We start from the raw sequence: 20428 nt of genomic DNA, 5'->3' as shown, positions 1-20428 counted from the left end.
AGTCAAGAAAACGAGTTGGTGACAAGAAACCACATCCGGGTCAGCACTGCGGAATAATGCCTAATTGTTGTCCTCTATTTAAACCTATTGCTCAGTGCTCTCAAGATGGACCTGGGTATCAATTTTGTTTCTCTTTTCGCTTCTTAATGTGGTCATGTTGAATAAAGATCTTTTCTCTGCTTTTCAGAACTACTTGTTTAGATGGCATACTAGGGTCAGATGGCTGAGGGCAGCCTGTTAGTACTGAAGGCCCTAGCTTTGAGCCTAAAACCCTGAACAGCATTGTTCAAAAGTATTTGAGGCCTTGGGGGCTGTGGAGATAGCTCTCTCTGGTCTTTCTGGAAGACCCACGTTCAGTTCCTGGGACCCATACCATAGGGCTCACAGCTGCCTGTCACTCCAGCTCCAGGGGATGCTACACCTTAGTCTCCAAGGACACCTGTACTTACATGCACCCACCCCTACACATTTGCACACACGTTCCCGTAATTACAAATAAAATAGATCACTTTTAAAAATAGTCGTTTCTAGCATTTATCCTTGGGGTGAAGAAATGTTTTGTTCTGTTTTGTTTTTACATTTTGCGAGCAAAATTTTCTCAGAAAACAGACTTTTATTCCACACGCATGGGAGATATAACGAGGACCACACCTCCCATGGAAGAAGCGTGGGCTCAAATTTGTACACGGTCCTTCCTATGAACGCAATGTAGATTTATGTAGAGCCGGAGCAAGGATTAAGAAGCAGGCTAGTAGAGATTTCCAGATAAAAAATGCAGAGCACTGGTCGGACTGTGGCAAACAGTTTTTAATGGGGAAGAGGAAGGAAAATCACAGCCAAAAAATGGATATTTTAGATTTAACCACCGCTTTCATTTGCTAACCTCTGGCCCCATTTTGTCTACACATCCTAAAGTGTAGGCTGTATGAGATGATAACTTACTATAAAATATTGATAGAATACTCCACAGGCATCGTGAGAGCAATCGTTACCACATCTATCATGAGTTAGCGTGCTGGGGACATTCTGGATCTGCTCAGGGCTGCACTTTAATGCCGTGTTTGCGACAGGAAAAACATAAAGGAGGAATAACATGGGTTTCTAGCCGTACATACCATACCATACGTCTGCAATCAAAAGCAATCCATCTTTTGATGATGAGGGTGATTTTCTGGGCATCATTTTCAATCCTTTGTTGAAACAAGTACCCGTCTCTCCATTAACCTTCTCGGGGAAGGTACATCACCCTGACAATTTAAGCCTCATCTTAGAGCCTTCTGTGTAATTTACACATTTCAAGTTTTCTAATGGGCTCTTTGTATCAAAACCACCATTGGCAGGGAAAAAAAAAATCTGTCTTTGAATCTTCCTCTTGAAAGCGTTGTTGAAAGGACTATGTGAAGTCCTCCACATTAAGGGGAAGGTTACATTAAACCGTGACTAAATTAAATGAAGTATAGTTTGGAGAGGAAGGGCTTTACTTAGAAACGTAACGACAAAGGCAAAAAAGGATCTCGATTTCAAATTCAAACATTTCTTTTGCCTCGCAGCCTCTGCAGATTAATGCCAAGAAAATACATTGCACTCTGTAGGAATACCCGTGTAATGGAGTGACAGTTTCCGGTATTATGTAACAGGAGATGTGATTTTGTGTTTTACTGTTTGCTAGTTCAGTCCTATAATTTACTCAGAGGAGCTCCTGGGAATGGAGTGACCTACTGGTCCTAGAAACCTTTCCCAACATGTCTGTTTTCTTTATCATCTGTATGAGAGTCATCTTTATTAAGGAATAGGCTATACTGTGGCAATAACTTAGTATCATTCAACTTTCTTTTCTTATTCCTTGGGGCTCTTTACACCCAAGGTTGGGTTTTTTTGTTTGTTTGTTTGTTTGTTTTTTTCTTTCTGCAGTATTGGGTATCGAACTCAGGATGTCACAGACTCTGAGTAAGCCTCCGCCGGCTGCATCACCAGCTCTTGGGTGTTGAAACTCTTTCTGGGGCATAAAATAAGTAATCAAGAATTGGAAGAACTGGGGGAGAGGGGGAGGATACTCCAGAAGCAAAGCCAGATCTTGTGCGTGGCCTGCTTTTGTAAATGAAGTTGTATCGGAACATTGGCCCAGCTCGTTTGTTTGCGTCCGCAGCTGCCCTCAGACTGCAGGAACAGGACTGAGGACCTGTGAGGAGACCCACAAATATCAGAACAGTGACCGTGTGACCCTTTGCAGGAATATTTGCTGTGACCTAATCTCTGCTATCAAAATTATTGACATAAGAAGATATTTCCTTATGGCTGGAGTGGGAAGGCGCAAACCAGCGGGCTTCTGCTGACCGCAAATCCCAGCACTTAGAAGCCCTTTCTTGGTGCCAGAGGAAGGAGGGGTGCGTCTCAATGAGGTGCTGGATTTAGGACAGACTGTGTGCCTGCAAAGGCTCTATTGCAGAATAAGTTCTGGCCACAGAAGACAGGACTATTTAAAAATACATTTGTCTGCGGAATGGGGAAAAAATGACATTTAAGGTCCTTTAAGAAACAAGCGGGTTCTGCTAGGAAGATAAAATTCATTTAAATGTTTAATCTGACTTACTTCACCGGGTGGATAAGTGAACCTTTTACGATTTTATTTTCATCCGTGTTTAAAGGGCAGGTGATATTTCTCTTCATGAGTTATTTAATGGACGGCATTTTCATTGGTCCACTGCCTTTCAGATAGAGTGTGGCTGTGTCTTCTTTTTCTTCTTGCATAGATTTCCTTTGTTTTGTGATCATGCAGGGTGTGTTTATTAAACATATAATCAACACCTAATTCATTGCTACTTCATCATTTCTTCATTCGTGTAGAATACGCTCATATATTCACTCAATATCGCATCACGTATAAAAATCATTATATGCGTGTTTCTTCTGCTCTTACTGGATGCTACGATGCCTTGTTCTATGCACACTCCACCTCCCAGGTTCCCTATTCCTCAGGCACATGTCACTGACTTCTTTTCTACTGCTAAGGCTTTCATGATCTCCTGTGTGGTTGACTTTAGAAAACTTGTCAGGCCGGAGAGATGTCTCACAGTTAAGAGCATTCACTGCCCTTGGAAGAGGACCTGAGTTTGGTTCTTAGCACCAGTGTTCTGTGACTCACAGTCACCTGGAACTCTAGGTCCAGGGGACCTGACATCTCTGGTGTCTGAGAACATCTGTATTCATGTGCACACACCCATTCACAGGCATACAAATACACATAAATAAAAAGTAATGCGATATAAACAAATGTAATCCATGTGTGCGTGTCTGTGCTGTATGTGTGTGTGTATGTGTGTGTGTGTGTGTGTGTGTGTGTGTGTGTGGAGTATGCATGCTTACGTGTTTGTGAATGTATACCTATGTGCATCACATGAGAAGTCAGAGTTAGCATTAGTGTCTTTCTCTATTGATCTACATATTATTTTCATATTTTTGAAATTATAACATAATTGCACATTATCTCCCCTTCGCTTTCCTCCTTTCAAGCTTTCTCATGTACCCCTGCCCACCCTTTCTCAAATTCACATTGTTCTTTAGTTGTCACCTCTCTCTCTCTCTCTCTCTCTCTCTTTCCCTCTCTCTCTCTCTCTCTCTCTCTCTCTCTCTCTCTCTCTCACACACACACACACACACACACACACACACCACTTGAAAACAGATTAATTCATCCTGTTCAGTCACTGTAACATTACCTGTATGTATAGATTTCGGCTGACCATTTGGTATTGAATAACCACCATGGGGGAGGGAGACTCTTTCCTAAGGAAGACAGTTTCTTCCACTCTTGGCATTGCCTAAAGTTCCTTGTTTAAGGTTGGACCCTGAAAAACTTTCCTCTTCCACATGAGCATGCCCATCAGTGTCCTCATTGCCCAGGTCTTGTTAGACAGCCATGTTGATGAAACTTCTTGGGTCTAGCCTGTGACATTTCTAGGAGACACAGTCTCATAGCCAATTTCCCATTCCTTAACTCTTATAACCTTTTCTTTTCCTCTTCCACAATGCTCCCCAAGTCTTGGGTCTGTGGATCATTTTGTAGACATATCTTTTGAGACTAATCCCTTGTTCTCTGTATATTTACTGGTTGTGGTTTTATACAATGGTCTCCATCTGTGGCAAAGAGAAGTTGCTTTAACAAGCGTGAGAACTACACTTATCCATGAGTATAAGAATTCATATTTAGAATATAGTTAGGGATTGTGTGAGTTTAATAGTGTGATAGTTGGATTCTCCTCTGAGATCCTTGACTCCACCAGCCTCAGGTAATTGGCTAGGTTTCCAGTTAGTACGCACGACTTCCCTCTTGATGAAAGAACTGTTGGTTACCATGAAAGTGTGTGTGCCCCTGTTACTGTGCCTTTGGGGTTACTGTGGCATGCTGGTCATTGTTATGATCACATCTTTTTTGAGACAGGGTCACTCAATGGATCTGGAGCTCACTGATTCAACTAGACTTAATGGCAAGCAAGCCCCAGGGATCCTTCTGTCTCTGCCTCTCCGATGCCGTGATTACAAGCACATGCTGTACCTGGCTTGTTATATAGGTGCTAGGGATTTAAACTCAGGTCTTCATGCTTGTCTGGTAAGCACTTTAACAACAATTTCCCTGGCATTAAAAATCTTTTTATGTGTAGCCCAGGCTGGCCTCAAACTCAGGATCCTCCTGCTTCTGCCTCCTTCAGCAAATCTTACCAGTGTGCGCCATCACAGCCTGGCTTGGATGCGAGTCATTAGTCAAGGGTACGTTTTACCTCTTGGTTCTCATGTGTCGTCCTACTGAATACAAACTAAAGCACAGAAGGTGCATCCCAACGTGTGCTGCTTTGTCAACACATTTTAACAATGTTAATATTAAAATGCTTAATAGGAGAGAATATAACAGACATGAAATACTTCATATGCATCCAAAGCAGCATTTTCATGTATCTGGTAGAGATGTAATAAAATTGGATAATCAGTAATAAAAAAATCTTTTTATTTTCGTTAAAATGTTTTACTTTTATTTTTAATGACCTGCATGTTTTTGAAACTGAATGTGGATATGTGCATGAGTGTAGGTGTCCATGGAGACCAGAAGAGGGCGCTAGATCATTGTGAGTCACCCAATATGAATGCTGGCGAGTGAAACTCAGTTCTTCTGTAGGAGACACTTGTGCTTTTAACCAATGGGCTATCTTCTCACACTGGCTTAGAAAGTCTTTTATGAAACACCCACAGATTTATAGCTACAATCTGACCCTGCTTTATGGGTGGCTATGATCTGATACTGGTTCCTGTGTGGTTTGTCCCTGAAACCCTGACAGAGACAATGAGAAAATGGAGAAATGTTAGGCACTGAAGATACAACAGACACACATACAGAAAAGCTGGGAATTGACTAGGCTGTGCTCACTCTGATGGATGACACCTACCACACAAGCCAGCCTTGGAACATTTATTACACACAGAGGAGGATTAGAAGTTAGTTACTCTCCATAGGAGGTCCCTTTAGGAGAGTAGCCTCCAGTTGCGGTTGCCATGGAGGGGTGCCAGGGTGGCTAGCTTTTGCATGCAATCGTCAACATCTGCATAGGGACCAGAGGGAGATTTTTGTTAGCATCCTTAGCCTGACCCAAGGAAAGCTTCGCCACTTCCCATGAGTCTGAGGCATGGCCCTTGACCATAACGCATATCCTCTTAGTACTTTACTGGCGCCTTATGCATTCACTAAAGATTTCCTCTGCTCCCCATAGTCTGACACAGTTTATTCTTCTATTCTTATCCATGCAATAACCCAGCATCTAAACATATGTTCACTGCACAGCACAAAGTTTCCCGTTCCAGACTCCCAGTTGTGGTGGTTCATATTTTGAATCCATCTGGCTTGGCTAGAAGATATAGCTATGTGGTTATTACAGATGTTCCCCTGTGGATCTTTCTGGGTGTGATCTGTACTTCTATTGGTAGACTTTGAGTAAGGCATATTTCTCTTCCTACAGTCTTATGGCTTTGTGTGTCACTTGAAGGTCTGAATGGAATAAAGTTGAACTTCTTCTCCCCTAAGTAGTCAGGGACTCTGCCACTGATGCTCTTTGGACCAGAACTGCACTGCATAGCTCCTTTGTAGGTCTTAGCCTGTCAACTGGATTGCAAGCCTGTATGCATGAGCTAATTTGTTAAAATAAATTTCTTTTTACACACAAACACACAATCAGAGCACACACAGAGGCACACACACACACACATACTCAGAACACACACACAAACATACACACACATTCAGAGCACACACACAAACACACACACATACTCAGAGCACACACACATACACACACTCAGAGCACACACACAAACGCACACACATACATATACTCAGAGCATACACACAAACACACACACATTCAGAGCACACACACAAACACACACACACACACATACTCAGAGCGCGCGCGCGCGCGCACACACACACACACACACACACACACACACACACACACACACCATATTGGTACTATGTCTCTGGAGACCTTATAACATGTGGAGCTTTTCCTTCCGTGACAGCATCCTGTGGTTTTCTTGACACAGTTAGGCCTCTTTCACCGGCCCTGTTCCTCTCCATCACTACAACCAACCCTGATCGGGATTACTGACCTTTCTCTTGAGGCCCTGGTAGTTCTAACTGGCCTCATGCTTCTACCTGTGTTCTCATATTGTCTGATCTCATGGCAGCCAGTGCTAGCCTGGGAAACCTTTGCCCAGTGAAAACCTTCCAACAATTGTTACGTCCCTTGGAACAAAAGCCAGGGTTTCTAAAGCAACTACACTGTACTTTCTGGACTGCCCCAGAGCCACTGTGTCTCAGGGTCTCTGTACTGGGTGTCCTGAGGACTGACGCTATTCTTCCCTCACTCTATTCAAGCAGTTGCTCAGACATTCTTTATTTACAAGCTTTTTTCTAAACTGCCAAATGCAAAATACTTGCCCATGCAGACTGTGCCTCCCACACTCTTCACTGATAATTACTGACTATCGTAATTATGGTAATTATTGAATAACTCTCTTTGACTACTGTTTGCATTTCTACTAGGGTGTTGGGACTACAAAATCATTGTATTTGTAGAAAGGATGATTCTTTCGTCCTTTACAGTTTGGTTTCGCTTCCTTTAAATGTTAGAGCAGAGCAATGTAAGGAAGCTTTTCTATCTAGAGGAAGGGATCACGCACACACACTCAAATGGGATAATTACACCTCAGTGTCAAGCAGCATTTGATCCATTCAGGAAGTGTGAGTGATGCTCAGAGAAGGTGGTTGAGGAAAAAGAATTATGAATGAGAAAGACAAATAGCTTGTACCAGGAATACTAGGGAGTCTGACTTGAAAATGGGCAAAGCTGAAACGCAGAGACAAATTTGGACTAGCTCAGGGTTTGGTGATTATCCCTAATGTGTTTGTTACCCTTGGTACAGGCTATAAGGATTTGACTTATAGTCTCACATTCTTTAAAGCTTTGTGTCCTCAGGGCTGGAGAGATAGCTCAGTGCAAGTGCGTCCTGTGCTTCCAGGATTCTGAATGTGGTTTTCGGGCTGGAGAGATGGCTCAGTGGTTAAGAGCACTGACTGCTCTTCCAGAGGTCCTGAGTTCAATTCCCAGCAACCACATGGTGGCTCACAGCCATCTGTAATGAGATCCGATGCCCTCTTCTGGTGTGTCTGAAGACGGCTGCAGTGTACTCAAACACATGAATGTGGTTCCTGTTACCCACATTTGGGGGTTCATAACCATCCATTCCAGGGGATCTGATACCTTTTTCACTGTCACTGTGTTCACACACACATGCACACATATACACATAATTTTGAGAATAAAATCTTTAGAAAGGACACATACCGCCACCACCATCGAAGGCATTGCTGCTAAATCTGGATATTCCTTCTGTCCTCAGCCTTCTGTGTAACAAGAGAACAATGGGTTAGAGGGTTAGGAAAACATGAGAAGTGGCAGGTGCCCTGGTACAGATGTGGACACGGGAGGGGTGGCAAAGAAAACAATGGACAGCTGAGGTAGAAGAGGGCGTGGTGCATTAGAAACACAGGGGGTGACTTGTTTTGCTCCATATCATTAAAAGGACAGGTGACAGTGGAGATGGAGAAGAAGGGGAGACGACACATTTGTGATTTGGCTGTGATCTTGGGTTATTTACGAAGAAGGAGAAGTTCAGACTGACAAATCAAACACAAATGGTTGGAGGGCAGGTTCTGTATATGATGATTATGTCTTAAGGTTTTGGTTAAGGGGCTGGAAAGATGGCTCAGCGGGTAAAAACACCGACTGCTCTTCAAGAGGTCCTGAGTTCAATTCCCAGCGCCCGCATGGTGGCTCACAACCACCTGTAATAGAATCTGATGACTTCTTCTGATGTGTCTGGAGACAGCTGCAGTGTACTCAAATAAATAAAATAAACAATATTTTAAAAAATGGTTACAATTAAAAGCTGTGTGTGTGCATGTGTGTGTGTGGTGTGTGTGAATGTGCATGCATGAGTGTGCATAGGTGTGGATGTGTGTGGGTGCAGACTTATGTGGGTATTGAGGTTGTAGATTCATTGTTGGGAGCAGTAGGTGTTGGTGGACGTATATGCATGTATGTGTATGTGTAGTGGGCACATGTAGAAAGGTCAGAGGTCACCTTTTGGTACTGTTCTTCATGAGCCATCTTGTGTTTTTGAAGCAGGGTGTCTTTTTGCCCTGAAGTGGGCTAATGAGGAAAGGCTAGCTGAACGCCATTGATCTGCCTGTCTCACTTCTCCAGCCCTGGAATTGTGAGCCACATCGCTAATTCCAGCTTTGTTTTTAATGTTTGCTCTATGGATGTCACACTGATTGAGCTACCTTCCTGGACCCTAGAGTGAAAAAAATAATCCTGTCTTTCTGGTTAGAGTGGATAGAAAAGAGCAGAGAGACAATAAAGAGAGTTCATAAAGAAGGCGTGAGAATGCAAAGATCAGGTTTATGGAGACTTATGTCCAGATTTAGGGTTGGAAGGGAAAAACAGAACCCGTTAGGAGGAGGAGTTGAGCTGTCCAATGAGCGAAGCATCTGACAGCCAAGTTTCGACTGTATGACGTCAGAGGGACCCTAGGGCCATGAGTTTGTACCCAATAAAAATGGAAGGCATCAAGAGAGAGTGGAGAAAGTGTTTCCTTTAAGAGGAGAACTGATGGCTTCTGCCCACTCTGGGGCAGGAGAAAGAAACATTGATCTTGGTGTTCAGGTTGGACACAGTGTAACAGTGAGACAGGAAATGAGTTTGTTAGGGCCATTTAGTCACCCCGTGGTAGTAGTGGGAACCGCACAGAGCTCTCTATTACCCCATGCAGGAGGCCCCATCCAGCACAGGTGTGTGCTCCGAGGCTTGCTGCGAGGGGTATAATTTCTCTCCTCGGCTCTCAGAAAATGAGCACTAGTCCTCCAGGCTGCCAGCGGAGGTCATTGATTTTTCTCTCAGAAGCAGGGGCCCTTCTTTGCAGCTGGAAGGAAATGGAAACTTGAGTCCTATCATCACTTTGAATAACTGAAAATCTCTGGTGGATTTTCTCAGCAGATGGGGCATTAATGTCCGTGTTCTCACTGTAATGCAGGCTAAGGTCATAAATGCAGTGCGGACTCTTCTGGTTCCTCCCTCCATCCTGCCTCCTTGGTTTATTGCGTACAGCTCCGAAAGGGGTCACCGGGGAAAGGAAAGAGGGGAGAACACATCCACACCCCCTTTGTTTTCCCCTTCAGCTGAACCTAGACATCAGCTCCTCTCTCTCTGGAAACCAAATGTGTTCCCTTCATTGTGCTATAGTCAAAACCTTCTTAGGCCCCACCCGGGATACTCACCCAACACTACAAATGTTAACAAATGATATCTTTCTAGAGAAACAAGAGGTGAGCACGGCCTTTATCTGCCACTTGAGAATAATGATGTAAAGTCTCCTGAAGAAATTCTTTGCCTTTCTTTCTTCCTTCATCTTCCAGGATTCCTCTTTTGGGTGACCCTTCAGCTTCACTGTCTCCCAAGTCATAGTCTACCCCATCTCAAATAGCCTTTTGTTTGGTGAAATAACTTGTTCTCAACCCCTCTCCCTTTTCCCCCCTAATTTTCAGCCTCATATTTACTGGATAGTTTGTATGAGAACGACTCCCTGAGGCTCATATGTTTGAATACTTGGTCCTCAGTTGATAACATAGTTTGGGAAGGATTGGGGTCATGGGGCTTTGTGGTAGGAGGTGTGTCACGGGCGGTGGGATTTAGGCTTTTAGAAGATTCTGGCCACTCCTAGTGCTCTCTGACTCTTGGATTCCTATGAAGATGTGAGCTCTCAGCTGCTGGTCCAGCTGCCTTCACTCTGTGAACATAGACTCTAGCCCTCTGGGACCAGAAGCCCAATCAAATGCCTTCTCTTAGGGGTTTCCTTGGTTGTGGGGTTTTATTACAGCCACAGACCATAACTAACCATTTAGCAGTGGATTCCTTGGGGCTGACCTCTCTTTTGAAGACTAGAGAGTTACAAATAACATCCTTTTAACCCTTGTGTTGGATGTTGACTCTCCCAAAATCCTTTTGGGAGGCTCGCACATCAGTGACCACCCTTTCTGTCACTGGACTTGTATCAGAGTCACACTCTTACATTTTTCTTTAACCTAGAGACGTTTTCTTTACATTTTTCTTTAACAATGAGGAAAGTCGGAGAGTATGAGCATTGTTTCTTGGTGGAAAGGTATGCTCATAAGAAGAGCAATCATTAAAATAGAGGTAACAAGACAGATCTATAGATAACGGAATGGTCTGGATATGTGGAGAGACAGTAAGCTCAAAGACGGATGTGTCTCTCAGCTAACCAAGGCTGCAGTGTAATCTTTGTAAGCATACAACCACAGTATTCAAAGGCGTATCAAGAGTAGATGACGGCTGACAACCATTGACGAGAAAACAACAGCATGGTAGCCTGTTCTTATTCTGCCCGAGTCAGGGTGAGCAGGTCCCTCAGAAATCTTCCTATTACTTCCTCAGCTCTCAGCTCTGGAAAGTGTCGAAAGCCTTGTTCCACTGGATTTGCTTAATCATTCCATGCTGAGAAGTGTCTGTGGTCCCTGAATGCTCGCAGACATGGCTCTGAAAGGAAGACACGATGACCCACAGTACGATACTCTTCACGCCATGTGCCGGCACACTCTAGATAGATGCTGTGAAAAGAAAGGAACAGCAGTAAAGTCTTACAGCATAAAAGTTAAAGCGCGTTGACGTTTATTAACAGCGATCCACACATTATGAATCTGCAAAGCACACATTCTCTTATTTAATTATCAGAATCTCACCAGATAGGAGTCCTAGGCAACATCACTTTGTCAACCACAAAACTCAAGACTACGTCAAGACGGTCGATAACCAGCTTCACCAGAGCTGATTCCTCTCTTCTAGCCTCTATTGGAGCCTGCGTATATGCATGAACATATGTGTGCACAGACTTGCACATGCATGTGTGCATGCATCCCAGTGTACATGTGCTTGCACAGGCATGCACAAACGCACACAAACATAAATAACTCTGATAAAGAGAAGTCTACCTATTCTTTCACAAACCAACTCTTATGCCACCTAGAGATAGAGTTTCTATAGATACAGTTTCTATAGATACAGTTTCTATAGATACAGTGTCTACTTGGACTTCCATGCTTTTACATAGAGCCCCACGTTTATTTTTGTTTAATCCCTACACACTGTTTTTCTGATATCGATTTTTCCTTGTTATTTTTCTCTAAATGTGCTTGATAGGTTGATATGGTTATTCTTCAAAGACTCCTCTTAAAATATGATTTTCAGAACTGACTATAGCACTGCAGAAAGGACTCTGCTCAGATTAAATGAAGTTTATTTATTGATTTTACTCTTTGGACATCCTGGACCCAGCATGCTATGTCTGTAACCTAAGCATAACTTGCTAAACTTCTGAAGAGCATTGGTGGACTTTTGACTTGTGTTGATTTCACTATCAAAACCATCATATAGGTTTTTTTTTACAACTGGTAAAATAGTCATTCAGTCATGTACTTGGCATCTTGTTTATACCTATTAAGCTTTATTTCTGTCCCTAGTTCTGGCCTGACTCATTCATTAAACTAATAAATACCATATTTTTGAGTGCTGAAAATATGACAGTTGATTTCAGATTTTGTCACATGAAATATGTTAGCTATCCTTTTTAGCTTTTTATCTCATCACAAATCTGATTATGATGTGCTCTCTGTATTTTTGCCAAACATTGAAATGACTGTAAGGCTAAGGGTCAAGCTGAATGGCTGGTCATTTTTGTTTAAACCTTTACAGGGTACTAAAGTTATGGTCTCTTCGTTAACCACTTTTGGAAAGGCACTTGGTCAGCAGAGACTCCATGGGACATGTTATTCTTTTCCCTTGCCCAAAGGGGTCTTTTAACAGATTTTGTCAAATGTTTGTTGAATTCCAAACGTATAGTTCTTCACTGTTCCCTTTTGGAAATTCTATCTGGAAATAAAATTCTTGTAGTCTGTCAAGATGTCTTCTATCCAGTCTCACTTTGCTTTAATAGTCAGGAATAGCTATGGAGTTAGGGAAATAATACAGAGGGCACAGTCCTTGTGGTACAAGTATGAGGACCTAGTTCTGATGTTCCGAATCCACATAAAAATGCTGGGTATGAGGACATGCACTTGTAATCCCAACACTGGGGATCAGAGCCAGAGACAAGTGGATCTCTGTCTGCAACATTCTGGCTGGCCAGTCTAGCCTACGTGTCAACCTGCAAGTCAATGAGAGATCCTGTCTCAAAAATAAGATAGATAGTTCCCAAGAAACAACATCCAAAGTTGATCTCCAGCCACCATATGCATACACACACGTGCACACACAGACACACACACACACACACACACACACACACAAATGCACATGATTCCTAGCCCTTTGGTTGATTGTCATATCTGTTTCCTTTTCTCTAGAATGTTCCTTCTTATCAGGGAGTGCAGACTCTTAGACTCCTGTAATTTAGCTTTTGTGCAACTTTCATTCCATATGGTGTCTGTTGAACTTCTTGTGTCATTGAGACCCATAACCTAGCTTTGAAAATCATTTTATTTGTCTATACTGTTGGTATTCTGTCTAAGCTCCACCCCCACAGCTACCTGGGAACAGCCAGGTATGCTCTACCCCACAGTTGCCTAGCAACAGCCACCCCTGACTCTAAAGGGGGTTGCTTGCCCCTTCCTTTCCCTCTTTTTGCTGGTTGTTCTTTTCTGCTCTTCCCCTCTGTCCCTTCTCTCCCCATGCCCCTCTTATCTCCCCACGTGCCCATGGCCGGCCTTCCCTCTCTTCTTCTACTCTCATTAAACCTCTCCACATAGAACCGTGTTGTCTTGGTGTGTTCTGTCCGGGCATGGGCTGAGATTTAAACCCTAACATATACTATCAAATTCATGCTGCAAATTAGAATCATTTCACGGATTTTTGAAATAGTCCTTATCTAAGAATGAATTTTAAAATCACAAAATGGAATTGCTAACTCCTTAGTAGGAGTAAGTGATTTCACCTCTTTCAACACTAGCTATAGTTATAAACCTCAAACTGGGCCATAAGTATCTAATCACAATGCACAAAAAGATTCTTACTGAAATTGACAGTGTTTATTTATTAATTTTAATGTTGCTGACACAAAAAAAACAACAAAAAATAAAATTCTAGAGAGATGTTGATGTGAGGTATTTTGTAAGTGGCAGGATATAATTAAGAATCTTAAATAATACTCAGTTTTGTTTTGTATTTAAGAATTGCGCCTCTTTGAACTCGGCTTTCGGATGCTTTTAGAAATGCATTCCAGATGAAAGAGTAGAGTTTTGTAAATGAAATACAAGCTAGACTGGTGACAAGTGACCTCGGAGGCAACCGTCTCTGGAATTGGCTAATCGGTCTCTGCTGGAGGTGGTGGGAGTATCCCGAATCCAATTTATTTCACACCAACATGATTCCTTATCGTTTGTCCTGGGTGCTTAAGTGGGCACATAAAGCCTACTTTGTGTAAAGAAAGTCATTCATCAAGCCCAGCTCTCCTGTGGTTAGAGGACATCATACCTAGGCTTGACTCCTGCAAGCAGAACACAAGCAGGCCATTCAAATTAAGAGCTTGTTGGGAAGCCTTGTGGCTGTAACCAAGGCAGCAGCTGCCAGGCAGCGGTAGCCTTGGAAAAGAAGTGGAGATTCTATTCTTTCCTGGGCATTTATTAAGGGGCCGCTTTACAACTGCGGATCTCACCATGTGGAGAGATTCCATTGTATTTAAAATTTTAGGGCTGACTTTTACAAACAGACATTAAAGCTAACAGCTGCATGCCTGGTGCTCTGAAACCAAGAGGCCACATTGAGGCAGGATTTGAGCAACCAGATTGGCAGGAGTCATACCGGAGAAGAAAAATGAATATTTAAATCACACACACACACACACACACACACCCCACAGGTTTCTTCCTAGAATGCCGGTTCAGAGTGATGTGGAGAAGGGAATCTTTAAAACAATTGGCTTCTTTATTGGGTAGCATAAGATGGCTTGGAGCTGGTAATCCACGAGGAGGCCTTTTCAATGATTCATTATTGAAGGAAAGGCAGGGTAGGCACTGGGGTGGGTGGGTGGAGATTAGGTAAACACTGCACTCGACCAATCTATCCTGGGTCTGAATTTGTTTTAGTTTCCGACATAGACCACAGCAGGCTGAAAAGTGTTTATTCACTGATAAACAAAGGCAAATTTGTGAGCAAGAGCCAATTCCATTCAAAACGCTAGAAACGAGGCCAGAACCTACCAGAATGAATCTTTCTAGAGACACATGCATAGCGCGATATTGAACAACCCTTACCACTCCCTCTCCAATGCATCCAATAGGCTGCTGGCTTGCTTGCTCCACTTCTCCTCCCCTTTTAACCATGAGGGTACGATATTGATATAGCTTAGGAAAAGAGATTGTGGGAGAAATAAACCCCCAGATCCTACTGTAGGGCATGTGCATTCAACTCTTTTATTTTCAGTGAAGAATTAGAGACCTTGCCAAAAGAAAATGAGTTAATTTCTCAGTACTACAGGCGGGAGACGTTTTCCCTCTCTTCAGATGAGACTACAGAGAACGTTTAAGCTGCAGGACCAAGCAGAGCATTCTTAGATCCATCCAAGCAAGGACAGTTTCTAAGATTCAAACCCATAATCAAGAGGAGTCCTGTATGTTGGGTCTCGAACCGGGGAACAAATGGGTAAGGTGTCGATTTGACACCCAAAGTGGATGATGGCTGAAAGGCTTTCCCTGTACACCTCACTTGGTCCCTGCCTGTTACAGGACCTTCTGGGCTGGCATATCCCACCCCAGCCCAGGGGCTACACTGCCCTTCCCCAGCTGTTCTTCTCAACATAAACCAACCAGTTTGGCTACCTGGTCTCTTGTGCCTACTCTCTTGGCCCAGGCTACCTCTTTCCTTCCAAGGCTGTTATCCCTTCTCCTGTCCCTACTGCTTTACTCGGTCCAGCTCAGTCTGCTCTTGTCTATTCTGAAATTCTCCCATATGTCGCTATCTCTGGCTATGGACTCCCCTTGATCTCTTCTTCTTCTCATTCATCTGGTAGAAGGGTTTGAGACCAGGCACCATGTAGGCCTGAAGTGCCTCGCTAACGGGCCTTGCAAGCAGCCCCATGCAGACAGACTGTGGCTGGCTTTCTCGTACACTAGCAGCAACTTCGATGCCTCTGTCCCGGCTCGTACTGCTGGAGTTCTCCCGTCCCTAGTCCTCTTGTTGAGATGAATGAATTAGAGCTCAGTTGGGTGGAGGTTTGACAAGATTCTTAGTGCTTGTTAGCGCCATCTTCTGAGGACTAGGACTCTCTTCAGAGAATGACTGTTCCACACTGATAAAGGAAAATCTGAGAACTGAAGAGCGCCGTTCTCTGGCCACCACGAACTTTGGCTGGGAGAGCTAAAGATCAGGAAAATTCGACAGCCACCAAAGCCACTCCAAGCCAGTGGCTTTTAGGTTCTTTTAAAAACAAACGTGATGAGTGGAATTCAGGAACTACAGAGGGAGAGCCTTAGAAATGAATTTGTTACAGATTGGAACGAAAACGCTTAAAAGACACAAAGATGGCAACACTCCTGAATGGCGGGTCCCTGGGGACTAGGTGTCATCCATCCGCTAGCCTGTCTGCGGGCTCCTCAAAAGATGTATAGCAGAACAGAAGGGGCGTGGGGGGGTGGGTAACAAATCGGCCAGGTCAGGTGGCACAACCACGGTGTGAACAAGAACCTTCTCTGTGTTCCAGTCACATACTGCAGCATCGCTCCCAGGCAAAGGTTAGAGACAATGCAGAAGCAAGGACTGCAGATCCTGCCTCCAGCAAAAATATCATCCCCAGAATGCTTGTTTGGGGATCTCTGCCCTATCTGTCATGTTTCTAGCTCCTGCTCTCATATCAGTTTCCCAATCTTGCCTTCATCTGAGTTCTCACGATGCTGCCATTCAGAGGATGGGTTGGGTCTCTCTGAACACTGACCCTCCGGGACTCCTGACCCTGTTCTACTGTTGGACCCACCTAGCACTGGGCTCCTCAGGGCCAACTCAGCACCAACTCAGCCTGCTCCCAATGCTTTCATCTCTCTTCCACTGAACACGGGATAACAAAAGGAAGCTGTAAGTGGGAATTCTTGTTCCTTTTTGCCACATTTCCTACTGGGAAAATGCCTTCTACCTCAGAGAGAGGATTTAAAGTTAAAGTTGGACTCCTGCTGCTGTTGGCAAAGGTGAGAAAGAAGAGGCAACCTTCCATATATGCACACAAATTTAAAAAGCTTTACATCATTTTAAACATGCCGAACTGAAACAGAACAGTCACGTGGTAAGATTGGGAGATTCGCTAACTGCGGAAGATGAGGGGAATGCAGAGTGATCATTATTTACTAAGCAATGCCCCTCCTAGGGATATCATTCAGGAATCCTGTAGGTAGTCACACGGAAAAGCAGTTTTAGGTTGGGCAAATTCCTGAGCATGCTCAGTTTATGTTCTACTGAGCATGCTCAGTTTGAGTTATGCTACTGAGCATGCTCAGTTTAAAGCCATATTGAAGAATCACTCTTGTGCATTTTTAGCTCTTGTGCATTTGGGTCAGGGAGCTCAGAAATATAGGGTGGCAGATTGGGATACATCTGGGTCTAGTCTTTTTGCTACAAAAGGAAAAAAAGTAGCTTTTTTCCTGAATACTGAAGGTGTCTATGATGGTTAATCTTGGTTGTCAACTGGACTACATCTGGAGTCGCTAAAACCCAAGTGGCAGAGCACACCTGTGAGGAAGTTTTCTCGATTTCATTATTTGAGGTTAGGAAACCCATCTTAACTCTGACCCACACCGTCTGGTGGCAGCCCGAGTAACAGCGCATGGGAGACAGAATCTTTTGCTTTTCTCCTGCTCGCCCTCAGCCTCTCTGACAAGTTCTGTTCTATTCCAGAGGCATTCTTTGACTGATGTTAGAGCCGAGTTCTTCAGGATTCCCACACACACTGGTGTACTGGAACCAATCGAATCTTATCCCTGACTAGCTGACTTTATTTGGTTTTGACAATTAGGGAATGCTAACTCCCAGTCTTTTCTTCTAACTGCCGACCTGGCTACCTCCCCAGCGGTATACTCCAGATACTTGCTGTTTCTCCTGGCCATGTGCTTATGGTTCATCTCCCTCCATGGCAGCCATGTTCTTTCCTCTAATTCTTCCTTCTTCTTCCCTTTGCTAGTCGAGGATAAACTTAGATTGGTTCTCCTACAGATCGGAGACTAGCAGCTCTCTAGCATTTCTGGGAACCTCAGCATTTGACTATGAGAGCTGAGACATCCAGTTTCATGGACCGAACAACTCAGGGTCTTCGACCTGTCCATCAAGAGAAGAGGCTACTGTTGGACTGCTTGGACCACAGCCAGTAAGCCAGTCTAATACATCCCATATCTATAGAATCCGTTTCGTTACTTTAGGGAACCTTGACTAACAGGGCATTAATATAAGAGTTGGCCATGAAGGTATGTGTTTCATTGAGATGCTGAGAAACCTGGATGGCTTGTTTACAAAGCCCTATGTTAAATTCGAACTCTGCCCTAATACATTCCTAGGAAAGACTCTGATAGCCAAACATGACTAGTTGTCCTTGTTTACTCTAGGACCCTCCAGGATATAGGGAACAGAGACAACGTCAATCGCAGCTTCTGAAGAAAGTTCGACAAGTCCTCCTTTAGAGTCTTATTTTCTTTCTTCTGGCTAGCAAAAAGCTCTAAACACTTCTTGGGTGTCTTTGATACTTTCCTTTCCGAGAGTATCAATGTAACCACATAGTTACAAGATGGCCCAAACAATAGCTTAGAAGACAGAAAAGGATGACCAAGAGGAGCACAGGATGTGTTTAGGGCAATGTAGACACCCCCTAAAACTATCATGGTGGATACTCATACGTATATATTTATCCAAACCCGGAGAACATTGGTTTTGTGGTGTGAAATGCTCACCGCCACCTTGAATATCTGAACGCTTAACTCCCAGCCACTGGTGCTACTTGGGAAGATTGTGGAAACTTTGCGGGGTGACACTCATAGAGAAAGCTTGTCGCACTTCCTGAAGGTGTGCCTTGAGGCTGTGCATCTTGGTTCCACTTCTGTCCTTTCTGTTTCATCACTGTGGATGCTGTGTGACCCCTTGGTTCTCCTGCCGTGGAGGATTACATGGGATGTATTAGTCCACCACGATGGGCTGTACCCTCCTTGAACTATAAACACAAATCCTTCCTCCCTCAAGTTACTTCTTCTCAGGGCAGTTGTCCTGGTGCCAAGACAAATGACTTATACAATCGCTTTGACCTGTGGGTTGGGGTGACAATGGTGTACGTTTCTGTACACGCTCATCATACAAACGTGCACTCCGATGTGGGGTATTGTTGGTAAGGGAGGCTGTGAGAGTGTGGAAGCAACATGGGGTATGTGGAAACTCTGCCTTCCACTTAGCTTTGATATGACCCAACATCTGCAGGGAAAAGGCCATTTTAGAAAGAAACAGCATCTGGGCCATCAACTGTTTCATGTGAGGTAAGAGAGGAGGTTACCGGTTCCCTGTCAGTTCCCTGTCAGTCACAGTAATTCTCTTTCACGTTATTACCATCCACTTCCAACACCGATTCTGAAGCATCTTGTACCTGTATGAGAAAGCGTGCCCTTTACAATGCTCACAGCCTTTTCTGTAAGTGACAGTTAATGAACTCTACCCTCCTTTGCAATTTTTCTGCTCTCTTCTTGATTAGGCAAAAGTTATTTTGGTCCTTCCTCACTGTTATTTCCGCAGGATTTGACGGAGGCTCGGTTGGCCATCTTGATTTTAAAAGCCATTTAGCGTAATAAGCACTTGTGTGTCCTAACTCCGGAGTTGCTCAGTCTGAATTATCAGGCTTGTTGACCACAAAATAAAAGGAGGAAAACAACAACAACAACAAAACCCCCCTTTAAGACTGAAAAAGATCTGAAAAATCTTACTGGGATGCGTTTAACTATATAGAAAGTCCGGGGTGTTCCTAGTCGGAGCTTTGCTGGGATGAATCAAGCCGAAGACCCAGGAGACCCAGGGTCTCCATTTCCCCCAATATCCCAGCCATGCAGACAGTTGGTACTTTCCCCTTTCCAATGTGGAATTTCCATATTGCCCTCAGAATGTGCTTTTCGAATGGCTTGTGTTCATCTGGTGTCTTATTTTCGCTTGATGAATTATGTTCGTTCTTTATCCTGCCTTTGGTGAAAACCCTAGAGCTGCCCAACGCCCATCTGTTTGTTTTCAGGGCCCTGTGTAAAACGGGCATTTAATAAAACCCCTATCACACTGGGTTTCCCTGATACACAGGAAACAGGATAGTGGCAGAAAGACATTAGCAGTATCTAAAAGTCAGAGGGAACCGGAAAAAACGCTATCCTCATTGGGTAGTTAAGCAAAAGAGTAAAGATTTTCTTAAAGTGACATCATAAGGGTACACATATTTATTTGGAATCAATGAAGTTTTTTTTTTCACGTAATTTGGTGTGTGAACCCTAGAACCTGCAGTGATGTCTTTGATTTTCATCTTTGCTTATAAACCTGATTCGGCTCCAACTGTCGAGACTTCACGTGACGTCGGGCCAGCCGTGTCTTAAACAGCACTCAACCCAGGAAACAGTTTACATCTGAGGGAAACGTCAGTGCCATCGACTGCATCGACTGTGCTGAGTCAAAGGCACGTTCAGAACTGCGATCTTTGGACCAAAGATGCGGGAATGAAGACAGAGACAGATTCAGATGTCGGCAGAGACACCGGCTTGTTT

This window comes from Rattus norvegicus, chromosome 17 (genome assembly GCF_036323735.1).
Source record: "Rattus norvegicus strain BN/NHsdMcwi chromosome 17, GRCr8, whole genome shotgun sequence".
Lineage (NCBI taxonomy): Eukaryota > Metazoa > Chordata > Mammalia > Rodentia > Muridae > Rattus > Rattus norvegicus.
The sequence above is the reverse complement of the archived record's forward strand: the minus strand, read 5'-3'. Positions refer to the sequence as shown.